The sequence below is a fragment of the Mustela lutreola genome, chromosome 9 (assembly GCF_030435805.1).
Source record: "Mustela lutreola isolate mMusLut2 chromosome 9, mMusLut2.pri, whole genome shotgun sequence".
Classification (NCBI taxonomy): domain Eukaryota; kingdom Metazoa; phylum Chordata; class Mammalia; order Carnivora; family Mustelidae; genus Mustela; species Mustela lutreola.
In genome coordinates, this window is record NC_081298.1 from 21,544,353 (window position 1) to 21,565,542 (window position 21,190).

General features: G+C 54.5%; 1 protein-coding gene across 4 annotated transcripts in view; it reads right to left on the minus strand.

Moving 5' to 3' along the window:
* The window catches only part of SRC (SRC proto-oncogene, non-receptor tyrosine kinase), a 50,595-nt gene extending 29,673 nt beyond the window's left edge, over positions 1 to 20,922 (minus strand). For 2 of the 4 annotated variants that reach the window (XM_059133270.1, XM_059133266.1), the window contains exons 1-2: positions 20,716 to 20,921; positions 3,476 to 3,544 (exon numbers count right to left, since the gene is read on the minus strand). The gene's annotated coding sequence lies outside the window, so the exon portion shown is untranslated. Of the gene's footprint in view, positions 1 to 3,475; positions 3,545 to 20,715 lie in introns of all 4 variants that reach the window. The other 2 variants (XM_059133268.1, XM_059133271.1) reach the window with 2 other exon arrangements.
* Between the last annotated feature and the right edge of the window lie 268 nt (positions 20,923 to 21,190).

Here is a 21,190-nt window from a genome sequence, read left to right on the forward strand (position 1 = left end):
CTATAACTACTCCAACAAATAAGATAATTCAGATGAAAGGGACAAACTCCTAAAAAAACACAAACTACCAAACTACCAAAATTAAGAAGAAATAGGAAATCTGAATAAAGCTAAAACAAGTAAAGAGATTGAATGAATAATCTTAAAACATCTTACAAATAAAGACCAGATGGCTTCACTGGTGAATTCTACCAAACAGTTAAAGAAGAATTAATATACCAAGTCTTTACTAGGAACAGCACCCTATTACCAAAACCAGACAAAGACATCATATTAAAAAAAAAAGGGGGGGGAGAGACAACTACAGACTGCTATCTCTTATGAATATAAGATATAAAAGTCTTTTAACAAAATACTAAAAAACTGGATTCATCAACACATAAAAAGAATTATACATCATGACCAGAATACAACGTTGGTTTAAATGCCTAAAAACTAATTAATGTAATATGCCAACCAAATAGAATAAAGGACAAAAAACACAATAATCTCAATAGATGCAGAAAAGGTATTTAATAAAATCCAACACTCTTTCATGATAAAAACACTCAACAAATTCCCTGGAATATCCTGAATCTGATTAAGGGCTTCTGCAAAAAACTCTCTCTAATATCATACTTAAAGGTGAATTGCTGAATGCCTTCCCCCTAAGATCAGGAATAACATAAGGATGTCCACTCCTACAACTTCTCTTTAACACTGTACTAACACTGCCCAGGCAGGGCAATAGAGAAGAAGATGAAATAAAAGGCAACCAGATTAGAAAGGAAGAGGTAAAGCTATCTCTGTTTGCAGAAGACATGATCTTGTATACAGAAATTCCTAAGGATTCCTATAAAAAATTATCAGAATAAACAAGTTCAGCAAGGCTGCAAGGTATAAGATCAATATATAACAAATAAATTATATTTCTAAACACTAGCAATGAATAATCCAAAAATAAAATTAAGAGAACAATCTACAATATCAAAGGAACACTTAGGAATAAGAGTAACCAAAGAAGTACAAAATTTACACTCTAAAAAACTTCAAAAACTGTTGAAAGAAATTAAAGAAAATCTAAATAAGTGGAAAGACATCCCACGTTCATGGACTAGAAGTCTAAACACAGTTACAGTGGCAATATTCCCCAAATTCATCTACAGACTCAACATAATCCCTATCGAAATCCCAGCTATCTTCTTGGCAAAAATTGACAAACTGATCCTAAAATTCATATGGAAGGTCAAGGGACCCAGAATAGCAAAAACAATCTTGAAAAAGAGAAACAAAGCTTAAGGGCTCATTCCTCTCAATTTCAAAAGTTGAGGTGAAGCTCCAGTAATCAAGACACCATGGGGACACCAGGCTGACTCAGATGGCAGAGCACACAACTCTTGATCTCTCATGGTGTGTTAGGGCCCCACGTTGGGGGTAGAGATTACAATCAATCAGTCAAATCAATCAGTCAATAACACCATGGTACTAGCATGAAGACAGATGTATAAATCCATGGGAGAGAATTGAGGGACAGAAATAAACCCTCACATTTATAGGGAATTGAGTTTTGGCAAGAGTGCCGACACCACACAACAGAGAAAATACAGTCTTTTTCAACAAATGGTGCAGGAAACACAGGATATGCACAAGCAAAATGTGGAAGCCTTACACCAAAAATTAACTCAAAATGGATCATGAACCTAAATACGCAAAGTAAAGCTGAAAAAAAAAACTTATAAGAAAATCTATGTATACGTTTCATGGCCTTGTATTTCCTAGATATGATACCCCGAGCATTAGCAACAAAAGAAAAAATGGATAAACTGGATGCCACCAAAATTAAAATCCTTTGTGTCCAAAGGACACCATCAAGGAGGTAAAAAGAATTCACAGAATGGGAGAAAATACTTGCAAATCTTATCTGTGATAAGGGACCTATACCTAGGATATATAAAGAACACTTACAACTCAACAACAAAAAGACACATGACATAATTTTAAAAAATGGGCAAAGGATCTGATTCTCCAAAGGGGAACTACAAATGGGCAATAACTATATAAAAGATGTTCAACGTTATTAGTCATAAAAGAGATGCAAATCAAAACCACAATGAGCTACCCCTTCACACCCAGTAGGAAGGCTATAATTAAAAAGATAACTGGAAGTTGTTGGAAACGTGGCTGATGGGAATGTACAGTGGTGTTGCTACTTTGGAAAACAGCTTGGTATTTCCTCAAAAGATTAAACATAGAGTTACCATTATGATTCAGAAGCTCTGCTCTAGGTATGCACCCAAGAGAAAAGAAAACCTTCACGTAAAAACCTGTACGCAAATATTTATAACATCATGATTCGTAATAGTCAAAAAATGGAAACCACCATATGTGCCGCAGCTGACGAATGGACAAATAAAATGTGGCCACTATATCCAGACAATGGAATATTATTTGGCAAGAAAAAGGAATGAGGTACTGATAACATGCTATGACACGATGATGACATGATGAACCTTAAAAACATGATGCTAAGTGAAAGAAGCTAGACACAAAAGACCACATTTATAGAAAAGGTCCAGAATCGGCAAATCTATAGAAACAGAAAGATTGGTTGTTGCCTGGAGCTAGAGGAGGAACATCTGAGGGGGAGTGGGGAGTGACTAATGGAAACACAGCTTCTTTCTGGGGTGATGAAAATGTTCTAAAATTGATTGTGGTGATAGTTACACAACTCTGTGAGTATACCAAAAACCATTAAACAGTACATTTTAAATGGTTGAATTGTTTGATATGTGAATTATATCTCAGTAAAGCTGTGATATTTAAAGACAAAACACTACAGCAGAGGGCCACTGTTCAACTATTAGATTGCCAAAGACCCCAAAATTCTACAGCAACCCACCTGGTGAGAGGGAAGAAAGACCAGGGGATGGGGGTGAGCATCAACACAACCCACCGGAAGGACCATCTAACAATCGCCATCAAAATTATGACTGCATACACCCTCTCACCCCACATTTTGGGATCAATCCTCAAGGTATCGTCCCACATGGATACTAAGTGTATGACTGAGGGTCTCCATCACTGAACTGTCTGTAAGAAGAGACTGGAAACAACCAAAGTATTCTTCACGAATTAAATAAAGCATGGTCTCCAACCACACAACGAAGACTAAGCAACCATAAAAAAGAAAGCAGCACCCAACAATCCCCAACGTACGCCGTCAAGAAAAAAGTTATACCACAGGCTACGTGTGTGTATGTGTGTGTTACACGTTTATTCACGCCTCTCCATCTCCCTGAAAGGACACACCAGAACCCCTCCCAATGGTTGTCTCTGGCAAGGAGACCTGGGTCCAAGAAAGGTTTTTACCTGTCTTCCTTTATACTTTGAATTTTTTTTTTTTTTACTCTGTGTGTGTGTGTGTGTGTCTGTGTGTGTGTGTGTGTGTGTGTGTGTGTGCTTTTTCTTTTCCTTTCAGGAAAAACCACAGGCTTACCTGGTCTTGAATCCTGGTGCTCTCTCTCTCATAGCTGGCAAAGTCCCCTCGCTTCTCTGAGCTTATGTTCTGCAAAGAGAGAGATAATCGTATCAGCCTTCAAGGTTGTTGCGGAGGAGCAAATAAGACAGCCCATGCACAGGGCTCTCTGCTGTGCCTGGTGCCCATTCGGGGCACGGTCCTTATTGTTTATTAATAGGTCACCCTCTACACCAAGGTGGACGGTACCAGGTGGCAGCAGGGGGCCTCGGACCACACGTGCAGAGCACTGGCCATCCTCTTGACTGGGAGAAGCCGGGTAAGGCTTGCTGGGAGAGGCAGCATTTGAGAAGGACTTCAAGAATGAGAAGGAGTTCCAGAAGCAGAGATGACTGGGAACAATGCTCCTGGGCCAAGGGAGACGTGCACTCGAAGACCTGGAGATAGGAAAGCCCTGGGTATTCACTCAATTGCACTTTCGTTGGTTCCTTCCACTAAGCTTAGCTGAGCATCTGCTAGACGCCGACCACTGTGGTGAGAAAGACAAGACAAAAGCGAAGGGGCTAAACCTTCCAAGGGAGGAGTTATAGTGATGGGGACATGGAGGGACTGGGGCAGAACCGCACATCCTACTGCTCAAAGAGCAGACCAGGAAAAGGAGGCTCAGAGAGGGACAGGGGTAGCCTAAGATCACACAGCAGGATCTCAACTTCTGAAAAGACCTCCACCCTCTCCCTCACCCCGCAGGCCTGGAGAAGAAAATGCCCGCAGGGGGTCCTCCTGATGTGCACCCCTCAGAAGGTGGACAGATACCATCTAAACTGGAGGGCCCACGAAAGGAGAGACAGTTGGTTCTCGGATGACAACAACGGCCAGTTGATGAGCAGAGAGACTCCTGTGTGTCAGACATCATACTAAGAACGGCATTTCGAGCATGAAGCCTGATGAGCCCACAGCAGCCCTGTGTGGCCAGACCTGTTTGGCAGATGAGAAAACTGAAGTATATGGAGGTCATGGTGCTTGCCGAAGGTCACAGAGCCCATAAGACACAGCAGCCACAAGTGGACTTGAACCGTCTGAGTTCTGTGACCTCATGTCTCAAGGACCCACCTCCAAGGGAGCCAACAACAGGACCAGTATCAGTGGTCACAACCCCTCTCAGAAGCACCCAAGCTGGGAGCTCTTCAGCCTACTCCAGGAATGTCTCCTGATAGCAGCGACCCAAGCAGGGGTGGGGAAGAATGGGCGGTGGAGGTTGTATCAGGAATGTGTTGGGGTGGAGGGGGAGGAGGTGGTGGGGAAGTGAACAGCCCATCGGCAGCCATCAGTCCTGTCTCTAGAGAGAGGGACTGGAAAGACACTATCAGGCACCTACCCGAGCCAGGCGGGCTACCACATAGGGTAAAGGGGGCCCTCCACCACAGCCCACAGGCGGACCCTAGATAAATTAACCAAAGCCTCCTTTGGTACCACGGAGATGCCCATGGTCATCCCCAGGCAGCTGCAAAGGCAAATGAGCTAACCGACGCAGAGCCCGGAGCACACAGGCCACGCTTCATAAAAGGGGATGTCACTGTTGAGAACGTGATCACTTCCATTATTGCTTAGTTCCCTGGGTCTCATCAGGACCCAGCTACGCAGGGGCAATCAGCCCTGTCTTGCAGGGGAGGGGACAGATGGAGGCTCAGAGAAGCCAAGTCAGGTGCCCCGGCCACCATCCGAGATAGAAGTGGGTCCTCGGGATCCTGGGTCTCCGGGCCCTAGGCTGCCATCAGCCCTTCTGTCCAAGGCCACTGGTCCCAGCTGGCCTCCGGCAGGGAGTCCATGCACTGGGGACTAAGCAGGGCTCCACGGCCAGTCCACTGTCCATACAGGGAAATGGGAGGCCAGGACAGGGGGAGTGGCTGATGTATGGAGTGGCCACATATGGAATGAACACGGGACCCTTCTGAACTTCTGAGGCCGGGTCCCCACCTGACCCCCCACCCCGTCCCTCCTCACAACAGCCCTGCGGGGAAGGTGCCACCAGCACCGCCCTGTCCACAGAGGAGGCCGGAGGGACGTGGCGAGGGTGTCAGTCCAACGCTCGCATTTCACGAATGGGGGCTGCCTCCCATTCCAGGCTCCCCTCCGTCCTCCCACACCTGAATGGAAGCTCCCCGCGGGCAGGGGTCTTCACCTGAGTCCTTCTTTCCTTTCATACTCGCGAAAGAATCACCTATCAAACACGGGTGTGTTCCCACAGGTGGTTTGGAATATGGAAAGGGTTCTGGCTGCAGACTAGGGGGATACGAACAATGACAGTAGGAAAAGCTAGTACTTATTTAGGATCTACTGGGTACCATTCTCATTATCCCATTTATAAATGAGAAAACGGACACACACCAATTAAACGATGGGACGAAAATCTCTTAGCAGCTCACTGACAAGTCCCTCCATCTCGGAGCTTCTGCCTACAGGGAAGGCCCTGAGGAAGGAGCCTTGACTGGGCTCTTCTTGGTAGGATCTAGGGCCCCCTTGGCTCCCTCAGCAGAACTCAGTGCCATCAACTGATCCAGTGCAGGCTAGAGGGGTGGAATGGGGCATGCTGATGGCCACGTTCCCCTCCCCCATCCTCCCACCCAAGGTTCACACTATCCCTTCAAATGTTCCCAAAAGCCCTGAACTGAGCCACGACCACACTCATGTTACACGTGAGGACGTCAAGTCTCCAGGAAGCTGCCAAGCCAGGAAGTAGAAACCCAGATGCCAACACAGATCCAGGCGATACCAAAGACCATCCTGCCTCCACAGAACCTATAAGGAAGCATGGGAAGGGCAGTCTAGGAGGGTTGGCACAACATGTGCCAGGATCCTGAGGCAGGAAGGCCAGATGTACAGGGGGTCATTGCGTGAGACGTCTGGACTGCGTGGGTCCCGGCTTAACTGGGTCACTGCTGGTGTCTGGGCCAGGCCTGAAGAGGTCTGAAGCAGGCCCTGAGAGAGAGAAGTCTGGCAATTTAGATCAGAAAGGTCTGAAAAACTGAGAGGGGAGACCATTAAAGTTTTCTCAGGCCCCTGAGGGTATGTGATGGGGCAGGTAAGGTTAGTGAGTTTTCATCACACAGTGATCCTATCAGACCACAGTAACCTCCAGTTCCAGCAGGCTGGAGGGACAAGAAGGATCCTAAACCATGGTGGACTTCCCTGAGGAAGGGACATCACAGCTGAGGTCCAAAGGCTGGGCAGTGTGTGAAAAGAGGCAGAGGAAGTATGATCCAGGCAGAAGGGCCTGCTTGGGCAAAGGCCTAAAGGTGGGGTCATTAAAAGAAAGGAAGGGAGCCAGTCAGTGTTCAGTACGTAGCTTCAGTCTCCCTAGCAGCAAAATGGGCAAAAAGACAGGCACACAGTGGGTGGCTCCAGTGTTCCCATGTCCACTTCCCACCATCCCCCATATCAAAGGCCTAAGAGATCAGTCACTGGAAAGCTGCTGCTGGGTCCTCCTGCCCATGGGAGCATCTTGGGGCTGGTAAGGTTCCCCTTCAACCCTACTCTGGCTTCTACCCTAGAGGGTAGAAGCAAGGCCAGCGGGTGAGCAGAGGCCACAGTCCCCATGCTAGGGAGCCTCTGTGAGACGTCCCCCTTCACAGACCAAGAGCTTAGGCTTGGGGCAAGGGGCGCCCAGACCGGCATCACAGAGCCAAGCGAGTGTGGCCCCTGACCGAGGGTGTGGGCACGGGGAGGGTGAAAGTCTTCAGTCAGAATCGCTGTGTGATCTCAGATAAGTCACACCCCATCTTGAGGCCAGGTGTCTGGACCTGGACAGACGCCCTGGCATGCCAAGGCTTCCTTAGCAGATACCACTCCCGACCCCACCGTCACCCCGTGCCATTGAGACTTCAAGTTTTGTTCTCTCCGGGCTTCTCCAAGGTCAACCCCTCCGGGCTGCCAACTGCCCCACCCCGACTGGCGGACGGGCCTTAGGGGGACAACTGCCAGCCGGCAGCCTCTGCCCACTGCACTCAGGGGCTCACAGTGTTCATGAATCCCTGCCAGCAGCTCTGCTTCTCTGCTCTGGGAACACAGAGTGCCCCCTCCTCGCTGCCCACACCCAGGCAAGAACTCCGCGAGGGACACGAGTAGGCAGGAGCACCTGATGGCCTGGTCCCCTCCACACAGTCAGCTCTGAGCTCCATCCCCTCCCCCAACCGCGAGGCCCACACACAGGTGCCCCCCCACCACCAGATGCGTGGCTTTGGGACGTCCAGCTCTCCCTTTACTTAACCCATAAAATGATGCCTCTGTCAGACCTGAGCGGGGGAGCCTCGGAGCCTGAGGCTGATGATGGGCAAGATGGGCCTTAAAGCTTCTCCCTGCAGCTCGCAGGATGGAGGCCCACTGCTTTCTCCCTCCTCCCTACCCCTCGGCCCTACCCTCAACTCGCAACCATGTAACCCCTCCCCCAGGGCTTCCCGACCTGCCCCCCTTGACCCTTCACAAACTCTAGTACAAGGAGGGAGGGATGAAGGGAAGGGGAGAGGAAGAGCCAGGGGGAGGGAGGGAAGGATGGATGGGTCCCACCCGGGGCCTGGGACAATGGAGAGGTACAGGCCTCAGTCCTGGGTCTGTCCTGCCCCACAGCCTACACCCCAACCAGCCCCATCTCCTGCCACCACCTGAGGGGTCCCTGTGGCTGGGCTTCTGACCTCCCTGACCTACACAGGGCAGTGGGCAAGCCAGAGACAACTCCAGGCCCCCAGCCCCACTCAGCACGGGCCCAGGCATAGAACGGGGTCCAGGCACAGAACAGGGACCAGGGGATGTTTGCTGAGTGAGCAAGGAGCGAAGGAAGGGGAAGCCAGGCCATCCATGGGCCAGGACTGCCGCAACATGTCTGGTCCCGTGCTCGTGGAACAGACACGCTCGGGGCTGGCAAGCCTCAAACCGGCTCCGCCAGTGCAGCCGGGGCGGAGCGGGGGCTGCAGGCTCGGGCTGGCACCAGCCGAGGGGTGCAGGGATGCTGCTGGGGGCAGGACCCGCAGCCCAGGGAAGGCAAAGGCTAAGTGGATCCTGGAGCTCCCACTAAACCCAGCCCCACAGAGACAGAACCATTCCAGCCCCTGCCGCTCTCGGGTTTCTTCCTGGGCAGGAAGGGGCCCTCTTTCCCGACTCCAGGCCCTGCCCCGCCCTGCAGAGGGCAGGATCCCTTCCCGCTAGGACCTGCCTCCACCTGCCCACAGCCTAGAAGCCCTACAGGGAAGGGCAAGACCAGGAAATGAGTGGTGCAGGAGAGGGCCGAGGCAGCAGGCCACCTGGTATAAAACCCCACTCTGTTCCCAGCTGCTTCGTGGCCAGCTTCCCTAGGGACCAGGGGAACCCTCAATCCTCTGGTGTGGAGTCACCTAGAAGACACCACCGGGCAACTGCAGGTCTGCCCCAAAGCCCTGCACTGTGGGTGGACGTAGCCGGAGGCCAGACGTACACACGTCCTTACTCCCCACAGAAACAACAATAAAACTACCTGCTGATTACTTCATGTTTACTCTATGCCTACCACCAGGCCTGGTACTTGACACGCCTCGCTTTATCTGGTCCTCCCGGCACCGCTAGGAGCTAGGGACCCCCAGCAGAGGAAACCGAGGTCCAGGTCACATGGCCAGGGAGAGCCCAGGCTCCTGACCCCACGCCGGAGGTCACTGAGCAGCCTCCCTCTCCCCAAGGTAGTTCAGGGCAGGAAAGAAATCTCGGTACCCCCAGAAATCTGGAGCTGGAACTGGGGAGGCAGGATCCATAGTCCTCAGATCCACAGATCCATGGAGTCCCAAGAGGGCAAGCGCCAACCCTGCCTGGCTGTGTAACTCAGGCAGTGGGTATACCACTTTGAGCCTCAGTTTTCTTATCTGTAAAATGGGCAGGGTCTTGACCATTTCACCTCATGTGTAGGAACTGGACGGCTCAGTCCAGCCCTCAGGACACGGTGAAGGAGGCACTGGGAATTTGTGCCTCCAGATGGGCTGGGGAGAGGAAACGATCATAAACCAGAAACCACAGTTGTCTGTGACAGGGACTCAGGCCCTCATCACCAGCAGCCCAAGAAAGGAGAGACAACGGCCCCTGCCCCCATGCAACCCAGTTCCGAGTCCTGTTGGTCCACCCCCAAACACATCCTGAAGCCACTTCCTCTCACCATGGCCACCCCCCTAGTCCCGGCCCAGTCTCCTCCTCCAAGCTGGCCAACTGGGGGCAGAGAGCCTTTCTGGAATGTCAGTCTTAACCACCGCTCCCGCTTCACAGCCCCAACAACACAAAGGACAAAGTCCTCCCAGGGACCTCCCATGGCCTACAGAGGACTCTCCCAGGCCCACCCCCTTCTGATCTGCTCACACTGTCCACTGTTTCCCCTTTCCCTGAGAACCCAGGGCACACGCTCACTCGGGCCTTTGCCCCCGCTGCTCCCTCTGCCCAGAGCACGCGGTCTCCAGACCCGTCCATACCTCCCTCCTTCACTTGCTTCAGGTGCTTTACTCAGACGTCACAGGCTCACAGGGCCTTTCCTGGCCACCTGCTTAAATGGCAACACACCCAACCAGCTCTGCCCTCTCTTTGAGTCTCATTTCAAAAGCTACCTCCTCACACAAGACCTCTCTTGACCTCCCCCAGTCCAGGCGAAGACCTTCAACTTCTCCTTCCTAGCACAGCCCACAGCTCTGATGACACAGCTCACGGCCAGAACGCCCAGCTGAGGGGAACAGGGACCACTCCTGTCTCACAGCTGAATGTCTACAGCACGTGGAACGGGCGAAACAGTCACCAGCTGGGACGCGTGGCTACCACCTGGCCAGAGTGGACACTAGCCGAAAGCACAGGACCTAGCATGGGGTGGATATCTGGTAATTACTGAACGGGTGGATGGATGGACAAATGGATGGATGGATGGATGGATGGATGGATGGATGGATGGATGGACAGAGAGATGGCTGGACGGACAGATGGATGGATGGATGGACGGATGGATAGACAGATGGATAGGTGGATGGATGGATAAGTGAACAGGGCACACACAGGGGGCTTGGGACTTGCCAAGGATGCCCAGGCCCCTGAGAAGGTGGCCCAGAGAAGGGACAGATCCGCCCGAGCTCACCAGCCAGGCTCTGGCCTCTGCAGCTGCAGCCAGCCCAGCCTTTCCTCCTGCACAGCGCGACTTTCATTTCCCATCTTCTCTGTCTGAGGAAGCTCCTTCCCCCGGGGGAAATGGATGAGGAGGAGGGGCGGGTGGCCCCAAGATGGGGGGCTCCCAGGCTCCATCTGTCCCACCACAAAGGGTCTTTGTCTTCAGTGCCTCTGCTGAGCCCAGGCAGACCAGAAACCACCCCTCAGCCGCCCAGCAGGTCCCACCACCCTGGTCAGCCAGACCAGGGGCGAAAGCCAGACCCCAGGGGCAGGCACGGTGCTGGGCGCAGCCCTCTGAAATCTCATTCAGCCCTAGGAGACTCTAGGGTGACCCCCATTTTGCGGATGGGGAAACTGAGGCTCAGAATGGCAGAGATACTTTGCCAAGGTCTCCTGGCCCACAGAGAATAAAGCTGGGTTTCAAACCCATGCCCATCTGGCACCAGAATCTTCAACCACGGTTCTCAACCCACCTCATCTAGAGTACAGACACTCTGGGTTCAAGAGGGGGGAGGGGCCTTTCTGGAGGCAGAAATGGACACGATGCCTAGCCCTGCACCCAAGTGGGGAGACCTTTGCCCTGGCAAGGTTTACCAACAAGGCAGGGAGGCTGGGCCCTGAACCCAGAGCCCTTGCCCCACGCCCCACCCATGTCTCAGGCACCTTCAGAATCGGCCAGCCAGGCCCCAACACGTCTCCACCACTTCCTGCCAGGCGGGCTTCTGCAGGGAAAGGATGTCCAGGCAGGCAGAGCAGGGGCTGAGGACCCCACCCCTCACCTTGCTGCTCCCCCATCAATCCCAGACCTGCCATTTGTCTGGCTGGTGCTCACCTTCTCTCCAGGGCCACCTCACCAAAGCCACAACGCCAAATGAATCAGTTGTGCCCAGCAGCCTCTCCTCAGGCCCAGGGACAGCACGGAGACTCCCCAAGCAGGTGCTCAGGGCTCTCCATGGACGGGCACCAACACCTCTCAAGTCAAAACCCCACCACTTTGTGGGGTCCAACAAGAGGAGCTGCTCATCCCACACCTTCAGGCCTTGGTTCAAGGTCCATCTCCCCACAGAGAACTGTCCCATCCTTTCAGGTATGTTATACACTGCTTCCTCCAGGAAGTCCTCCCTGGTCTGCTCCCTCCAAGGCCCCAAACCAGCCTCTACCTTCTGCCCCAGATCAGGGTTCTTGATCCCTATCTGGAACCCCAGCCTCCCTGGACTACCTTCACTTGGCAACAGTAACTGAGCACTGAAGAGCCGGATCTGACCCTCTCTATGTCTTCCCTTCACACCTTCAGCAGGAGGCCTCAGCAAAGCCTGGCAAGGTATTGAGGTCTTGCCTGGTTAGTCTAGTCACCCTCTAACTACCTTGTACATGAGCTGACACTCCCCACCTTCCCAAGCTATGCCTGCACCCACCAGAGGAGTTCCTACCTCCAGATCTTCACCCAGGCTCTCCCTTCTTTCTGGCATGCCCTCACCACTTTTTCCCTTGTGAGCTCCTGCTCATCCTTTAAGACTAAAGGTGGCACCTCCTCTAGGAAGCCCTCCTGGCCTTGTAATGGGCTGCCACAGTTCCTACAGTGCCCACCCTGTGGTACGGCAATGACCCTGATCATTGTACGGGCTGGTCCCAGGGTGCAACCCTTGGGGTCTCCAGACCCCAGCACAAGGCCCAGACACCAGCAGTGGGTCATCAAGAGTCCAGCTGCCAATCCCTACCCAGAGAACCCAGGGACAGAGGCCAGGAACAACTCCCAGAGGCGATAATGAGGCCTATTTTGCCATGCTTTCCACAGATCTAAGGTATGGGCGGAGTGGTGGTGGGGGGTGCCTTCTGCAAATGGCCAACTGGTAACCAAGCCCACGTCGTTTCTAAAACTAGGGCACAGGAGAGAAACGGGAACAGCAGAATTGTCCCCAAATAGAACTGTGGCTCATCTGGTTCCAGGGCCTTCGGGAACACCTGGCAGGGAGGGGGGTGGGGAGAACAGGTGGCTGCTCCCAAGGCTCTGAAAGGAAATCTGAAGTTTGGAGGGCAGGAAGGTCAAGGTCACTACAGTCATTGCTGACACCCTGCCCCCTCCCCTCGGAGTCAGTCCAGTTCCTGGAAGATGGCAGTCCAGTCCCACTTACCCTCCCCTAACTGCAGGGTGTTCTCTAAACTGTCCTAACTCTGAGCCTTTGCTCACTTGGGTCCTCTGCCTGGAATGCTGTTCCCCCTTCTTACCAGAGTCCTGCCCATGGCCATAACCATAACCACTAGCTGAGGCCTTTCTCTAAGCCTGGCGTGGGCAGAAATCTGGAATAAAATGAGCTTATCCAGTCTTCCCAGGAGCCCAGTGAAGAAAGACGTCTGCCCCCATGTCACCAATGAAAAACTGAGGCTCAGTAAGAGAAGCCACTTGTCCAGGGCACACAACAGAGGCGGCAGGTGGACCAGCTGACATGGTAGGACCCGGGTGCCGGTAGCCACAGGGCCCCCGAAAGGCCTGGCCGAGCCTGGTTCAGCCTCCTAGGCAGGCCCAGCCTTGAGAATTCTGCATAATTCAGGGACAGAGTGCACAGGGAACAGCCCCCACCAGACTAGACCAGAGCCCTCACGTCCCCCAACCCCCACCCTAGGGTGGCTACTGACTAAGAAACCACACTGGTTTGACGTGACAAAACTATCTCCCCCCCACGATAGGCACAAACCCACTGTACAGATGAGAAAACTGAGCCCTGGGAGGGAAGAGTTTCCCCATCTGGAAAGTGGAATCTGCCCCCAGGAACCTGACATCTCTCTGTGGCCTGGTGGATGCTATTTCCTTTCTCTGAATCTCAGTTTTCCTATCTGGAGCATCTGACTGTCAACCCTTTCCTCTTCAAGTTGATACAAATGATAAGAAAACAGCAGCTAAACTTTGTTGAGGGCGTACGACGCCCTGGCTTTGCTAACAGCATGCACACCTCACTTGATCCCTGGAACAAGCCCACGACGTACATCCTTAGGCTCATTTTTCAGGTAGGGAAGCTGACACGCAGAAAGGTAAACTGACTCACTACAGTCACACAGCTTGTGGGTGACAGCAGTCAGAGGTAGAGGAGAAGCCCTGGGGTTCGGGGCTGGTAGCTTCCCAGAGCAGTCTCCTGGCCTCGCCACCCTGAGAGGAATGCCAGGGCGGGGCTGTAGGAGAGTCAGGGGTCAGACAGGAGGCAGAGGAGGGCTTGGCCTGGATGAGGCGGGGCTGGCCTGTAGAGTTCACAGGGTCCTGGGTGCAAATTTGTGAACTGCGTGACCCTGAGCAAGTCTCTTTGCTTGTCCGAGCCTCAGTCAGGTGAGAGGGGTCCAGAACGGCGGCCCTGCGGGATGCTGGGAGGACCAAATGCAGGCACTCTCAGGAACAGACCCAGGGCCCAACCATGCGCTGAGGGCGCCAGTGACTTCTGAAGGAACCCCAGGGGCCGGTCACCATTCTCTCAGGATCACAGCTGCATCTTGTTCTCCACTCAGAAGGGGTGGGACCGTGGGCACAACCTGTCCCTGAGTCCTAGAAGGAACCCTCCCCGCTCTGCATCCCTGCAGGCCATGTGACCTCGGACAAGTCACTTAACCTCTCTGCACCTCCAAATCCTTTCATGGGGCTCTGAGAGAGGGGCTCCCACCTTAGCAGATAGTGGGTTCATGGGGTGGGCGAGGGGTTAGTCCCATCTATGCAAACAGAGAGACCAGCCGGGGTGACCCTGACTTGGGGCCTCAGTTTCCTCATCTGCCAAATGAAGAGGATTACGATGGTTCTGCCTCCCTCCTGGCCCTGCCGGGGATGCTCAAAGGGGGCTGTGGCAAGCGCTTAGTAAACTGTCAAGGGCGGTACCAGAGCGATGGTTCCTGCTGAGGCAAAAGAACCCCATGACTTGCCATCTAGGGCAGAATGTGTCAGCGCCGTGAGGGAAGGCAGAGAAGAGACAGCAGAGCACAGAGCAGGAACGAATGGACTCAGGTTGGGGCACAGAGGGTGGTCACTAAGAACTTTCCGGAAGCAGAGGTATCTTAGCCACTTAGACAAGTATTGAGAGGGACGGCCACTGGGCAGTGGGCCCACAGAGGCCAGGCACAGAGGCTGGACAGACACACAGGGAGAGAGCCAAGCACTCTGAAAGGCTAAAGTGCCACCTGAGTACAAGGGAAAAGGGGGTGCAGCCGCAGGTGGGTGAGTCACAGGTGGGCAGAGGCAGGAGCTAGGCTCGGGAGGCTGGGTGATGCTGGTCACTTCCAATCCACCCAGTCACAAAAAAAAGTCTGTTTCTCGTTAACCTTCCCCTCGGCCACGTCCCATGGGACAAGCCTGCCACAGGCACAAGCAACCAGTGGGAGCCCCGGGGATTCCCCCAATCAATTGGCCCACAATTCCCATCCAGAATTCCCACCTTGTCAGGAAATTGCCTGACAGACGTTCAGAACCGTGAAGCACTCGCTGTGTGCAGACTCAGCCACAGCAGCCATACATTAGCCCAGCTGACCCTCACACCACCTTGTTGAAGCTGGCCCTGGCACTGTCATCCCCGTGTCACAGACAGGGACACTAAAGCCCCAAGCAGTTGTTTTCCAACAATCCTACCCAGCAAACGCAGAGTCAATATTTGAACCCAGAACCAATGGGCTCCAAAAGCCTTTTGCTACGTCTACTCCCTTTATGCCATGAGTACCTAATGAGTACCCATGAGATCAATCCATGGACCTGGGAGCTCCTGCAAGATCCAGTACTCCAGATCTGAATGGAGATCCATCAGCCAGAACCAGAAGCCCAGAAAGTCAGGACCACCTGCTCCCAGCAACACACCAACCCTATATGTGGGAAAGACTTCAGGCAAGCTGGGTGCCCACTCAGTGGGAATCAGATGTTACAAATCACCCAGAAGCCAGAAGTCTGGGCTGTGCTGGGAGATGGTGGCCCCAGCCCTTGTCCCCTCTGAGCCTCAGTTTCCTTTCCTGTGTAATGGGAACAAAAATTGTGCCCACCCTGGAATGGGCCACCCTGCTGTGACCTGGCTGGACAGGGCATGACATGAGGACACCCACATCAGATGGAGTAAAAGGCAGTCCAAGGGAAGGTAATCAGGCCTGAACAGGCGGGCTGAGTATCCAGACACCATCACCACCCCGACCTCCACCCCCAGCACCAGGAGTCAGCCTGTGCCGGCCTCGCAGCCCAGCAGGTCTGGGAACCCAGAGGACTCATTCACACAGTCTCTAACAGCCCCACATGGGCTCAAAGAGGACTCCATCAGGCTTGCCCTGGAGGACCCCCACCCCCCGCCACCAAGGATCCCCACCGCAGAGCCTCAGTGAGGGAAAAGTCCTCCCGACACAGAGCAGGAAACTGAGGACCAGGGTAGGAGACACTCCTCATTTTATTTTGGAAACCCCTGTGTGGTTCTGCTGGGAGGAGAGGGACTGAGGCCCAGGTTAGAAGGATGTCACTTGCTCAAGGTCCTATAGCAGGGAGGTTTGGCTTCTGGCCGTGGTCTCTGGAATCCTTCCCATTCATCTACCCCTTGACTCGGCCCCACCCAGGCTGTCCCGTGGGAAGGGGCTGAGTCCGGAGAGGCCTGGATCAAAAGATAGGAGACGGGCCTTTTTCTCCCAGCTTGGATAATATGTCCTGGGTCTTTCTGGCCTCGATTCCCCCATCTGTGAAAAGAGAAGGTCAGAACAGACCAGGCATGACAAACCCATGGCGTGTGTACAACATGCTCAAATCATCTGCCAATAGCAAACATTACAAATCCCTTACAGCACTCCTTCCCGGGAAGCCAAGACTGGGCCTCAGAAGCCTTCTCAACACAGCAGCGCAGGCGTGGGCCATCCTAAGACTGAATACTAGCTGAGCCCCCACGAAGGAGGAGAGGGAGAAAGATGTCCCATTTACAGAGCATCCAGTAGATTTGAGGCACCGGGAGAAATGAGCAGATTCCATCTTCACAGGGGAGGTGTGCCAAGGCCGAGGCTCCTCTGGACATACAGTGGGAACCGGGCCTTGACCACCAGGGAAGGAAGCATGCACTGGGCCTGCTTTTCACTGAATTGTAAAACAGGGCCAGCCCCCCGGTAAAGGCAGATATGATCTCATCCCACTCTCCCTTTGGCCTTATCAAAGGTAAGCCCCAGGCCCACTTTGTAGCTTCAGAAACTGAGTCACAGGAAGGCGTTGTCCACGGCCAGAGGAGGAAGGACTTGAGTCAGGTCTGGGTCTTCCCCACCCCTATTCATCTAGTCAATGTGGGCTAAATGCCTTATTTCAGTCCCCTTGGGGCATCCTAGGAGCCATGACTCATATTATCCCACTTCACAGATGAGGAAACTGAGGCGCCCCAGAGGAAGTACCCGCACCTGCACCCCTACCCCTGCCCTGCCCAGTGGCTTGAGTGGAAACCAGGGTGGTCGGCTGTGGAGATAAGAGGGTAAGAGCGGTAGGGGGTGCAGGAGCAAAGGGCTGTAGGGATCCAAGGGGAGAGAGAGGTGTGGGAGCCACACGACCCAGGCAGAAAGTGGCTTCTCCACTCTGGGTCTTAGTATTTATATCTAGAAAATGGATCGATCTCACCTAAGGCAGGCTTTTCAAGAAGCTGGGCAGAGGTAGACCAGTAGTGCTCTCCCCAGCTGAGCCTCCTTGCACAGAAAGGAGTGAGCAGGACTCAAATCTCCCACACACGGGAGGCTTTCCCAGGCCATTCCCGCCCAGACCAGCACCCTCAGACTCCACGAGCTCATCTGCTTAAAGCCTTCACCACAGAGACCACGAGGCCAGAGCCACTGGGCCCACTGAGCCACCCAGTAGAATACCATTCAAGGCAGGTCCCCCTCCCTAAGCACCTGCTGGCCCCATGCACTGGGGCCGTACAGCCCTCGTTTAACTGTCAGCTGATAGGGAGATATTTATTGTCTCCATTTTCAAGATGAAGAAAGTTAAGTCTCAGAAAGTTACAGCAAATGACCCAAAGATATATGACAAGCACAGACAGTCAGAATTCAAACACAGACCCGTTTGACTCCTGAGCCCTTATAATACCTCTGGTCTCCAGCTGCCTGCTTCCCACCTCACTGCTAGCCTCCGGCCGCCCTGCATGCACCGCCCCAACAGCTGGGTGCCCCCCTCTCCTGCCTTCCTGCCAGTAAACTCCTACTCCACTTTCAAAGCCCAGCCTCAAATGCCTCCTCCTCTTGACTCCTGATCTAGGCCCCCACAGAATGCTTGGAGTCCAGCCCACAGATCTATTCCTACCAGGTGCCTTGAACAGCTCCGTTCCCACTGCTTCCAGCATGGCTCTGTTCACACAGGGGACACCAATTAGCCCCTTGTGTGAAGATGAAGGTCAAACTCCTCCCCAAGGCCCACACAGCCCCATATCGTCCAGGCCTGCTGATAACAACCCCCATAACACCCCCCACTTCACCTTTCACCCACTTTCCTTAATTCTCCACACTCTTAGATTCAGAGGCCTTCCCATTGTTTCTCAATAACAAGACACACTCCCCCACCTCAGGGCCTTTGCACATGCAGTTCCCTCTGGTTAGCAAGCCCTTCCCCCTAGCTCCATGCCTGGCCAGCTCGTACATACTTCCTTCTAGATTCCCTGCACCCCACGCCTCTCTCTCTATGCCCTTATCGCATCTGTGATTATATATTAATTTATTTGGCAACTTGTTTGCTACTTGGCTCACGCACTAGACTCAAATATCTGAGAGGCCAGGGACCTGTTCACAACTCCGCAGCAAGGACCTACCCAGACTGACCACACTCCACAACCCCAGAGGCCCTGGGAAGTGTCTGAAGAGACACTTTGCTCACTTTGTGGAGCAAACTTCTTGCTCTCCCTGAGCACCACCTCCTGGAAGCCTCCTGACTGATGCCTCCTACAACTCCCACTACTAACCCCATCACCACACTGCTCAGCCTGAGTTAGAAGCTCCTAGTATACAGCAGAAGCTCATACAGGGTCATGGATATTTGCATATAAGCACGTTTGGGAAAATGGGGTCAACTGAGGACTAGGGGTTTGGGGTGGGGGGGGTAGTGGGTAGTTGTCAGAAGGTCACTGAACCATCTACTCCCTGGCTCCTGGGGCTTAGGGGAGCCAGACATCCCCCCACCTACCCACCAGGTCACAATCAGGGAAGAAGCCAAAGCAGGCACAGTGCTGTGAGCTAGAGAGAGTTCGTGCTCCAGGAAGAGGCTGGGGAGAGGAGGCAAAGCCAGGGAGCCTTCCTGGAAGAGGAGGGCCTGAAATTTAGCTTTCAAGAGCAAGAACAGATAAGCAGCTCAGAGAGGAGAGGGCAACGCTGGCAGGGACACCTTCAGGATAAAAGCCCAGGGGCCACCCAGGAGGGTCTAAGCAGGCAGTCAGCTGAGAGAGGTGACACATTGTAAATCACTTCCCTGTGTGGAAAGACCACATCACCAAGGCACACCATATCACCACTCCACCAAAAGGGCCTCACGGCTTCCATGCAATCACTCATCCATCAGGACAGTCTTTTCCAATACTATTGAGGGCCCAGCCCCAGACTGGGAAAGCCCTGCTCACCGGACACTGGAGAGGGATACAAGGGCAGCCAGACTGGGGTCTCTGAAGCTCTGGGGTCAAATTGCATGAGCTTGGTCAACTCACCTCTCCTCTCTGAGCCTCAGTTTCTCCATTCGGCCTATTTTATACTTAATAAGACTGAGGCCTGAGGAAGCAGTGAGCGGCTTGAGGCTACACAGCTGCTGGCTGGCAGGACTGTGCTGGAACTGTCTCCTTCTCAAGGGGTGATGAGATGGCTTCCCGGACACCAATGCATCCTCTACTGGACACGAGTCCCACAGGACCTGCACCCTCGGCCTCACCCACTTTAAGCAATTCATCCAGTGAAGTGCTCATTTATTGAGCATCTACTACATACCAGGTTCCCACGTGTAGATTCCTCCATTCCACATGTGGGGCTCAGAGGGGTCATCCCTTGGCCCAGGTCACCCAGTGAGACAAGAAGTCTCGGTGTCTTGTCTGCCTGGCCAGGGGGCTGAGAAGAGGGTCAGGAACAGGACCAGCCTGGCCTCTTCTTGAAACCAAGTCTGATGTCAGCGGCACTGTGGCTGGGCCTGGACTCCCCGCAGGTAACCCAGGGACCACTGCCCCCACTGTGAAGGTCCCGAAGCTTGGGGACCCCACCTGGCCAAGCCTCACTTGTTCTGCCCACTGTCCGCTCAGCCTGAAGGCCCCAGAGGCAGACCTAATACCCCACAGGTGAGCCTCTTCTGTCCACACCCATCCTTCCCCAGGAGTCGCAGCCCTGGGGACTGATCCAGACCTGCCACTGATCCAGACCCCAAGATCAGAGAGGGTAGGCAGTCCTCTGACCACACAGAGCTGGGCAAGTGGTTGGCCCCGTTGGCACTCAAACTCACCCCCAGCCAAAGCCCAGGCAGAGAGATGGACCCCGCCTGGTGGAGAAAACCCAAAACTTTTGCCAACTTCTGATCAGGCAAGAGGCTGGGCCTGCCAGGGGCGAGGCTGGGGGGCTGGGGGCAGCAGGGACCAACAGTGTGGCCCAGTCCCTTGCAGACCGGCGGCACCAGGCCTTACCCTAAGCCCCAGTAGGATAGGGAGGTCCTGGTGCCCCGGCCCCGCGCCCCTGGCTCGGCGCCCCCAGGCCCACCCTACCCGCCCCCTCTCCACCTCCCATCCCCGGCCGGGGGCGCCAGGCCCGGGAGCCGCGGCCAGAGGCGGCGCCGACAGGCTCAGATTTCAGATTTGGCCTAGACCTGGCCCGGGGGCTCGGCCTGGCTCCTGCTCTCAGGGGGCTCGCAGGAGCAGGGTGAGCTGGAGGTGGTCCCCGCGCCGACAGGACCCCCGAGCCCCCCGCCCCAGCCCCCTCCCCCCGCGGCATCATAACAAAAGGCCGCGCCGGGCAGGTCCCCGTGCGCCAGCCCAGCGCTCCGGGATCGCGGCTCGGACCCGGGGGTGGAGGTTGGAGGGGTGGACAGGAGCCCCCCGCGGCCCGGCGATCCGCCACCACGGTGGTCCCTGGCGGGGGCTCCCTCATGCCGGCCGGGACCGGGGGTCCGCGGAGGGGCGGGGGGTGGGGGGGCTCACCTGGGCCGGTCGGTAGGCGGGCTCACCGGCAGACAGACGCACGGGGTGGCGGGGGCAGACAGCCGGACAGCCAGGGGTCGGGCAGACGGCGGCCTGGCCGCTCCGGCTCCCAGGCCGGAATGGATTCCGGGCCGGGAGAGACAGATCGAGAGAGAAAGGGAGGAGGAGGAGGAGGAGGAGGCGGCCCGGGGAGGGGAAGAGGAGGGAGGGAGCGCGCGAGCAGGGAGGAGGGGCCCGGCAGGCCGCCGGGAGGAGGAGGAACGAGGAAGCGTGCGGGGACGTATTCCCCGCCGGTGACCTAGGAAAGACCCACATGGGGACCCCCTACCCCACCGGAGCCGGGGGGGGGGGGGGTCCGGGAGGGGCAGGGCCGGGGGCGGAGGCACAGAAACCCTGCCCCCACCCTGCCCCGTGAGAGCGCCCCACCCTGTGGGACCCCAAAAGACCCTCAAGCCAAAATGCCCTCCCTAACAGC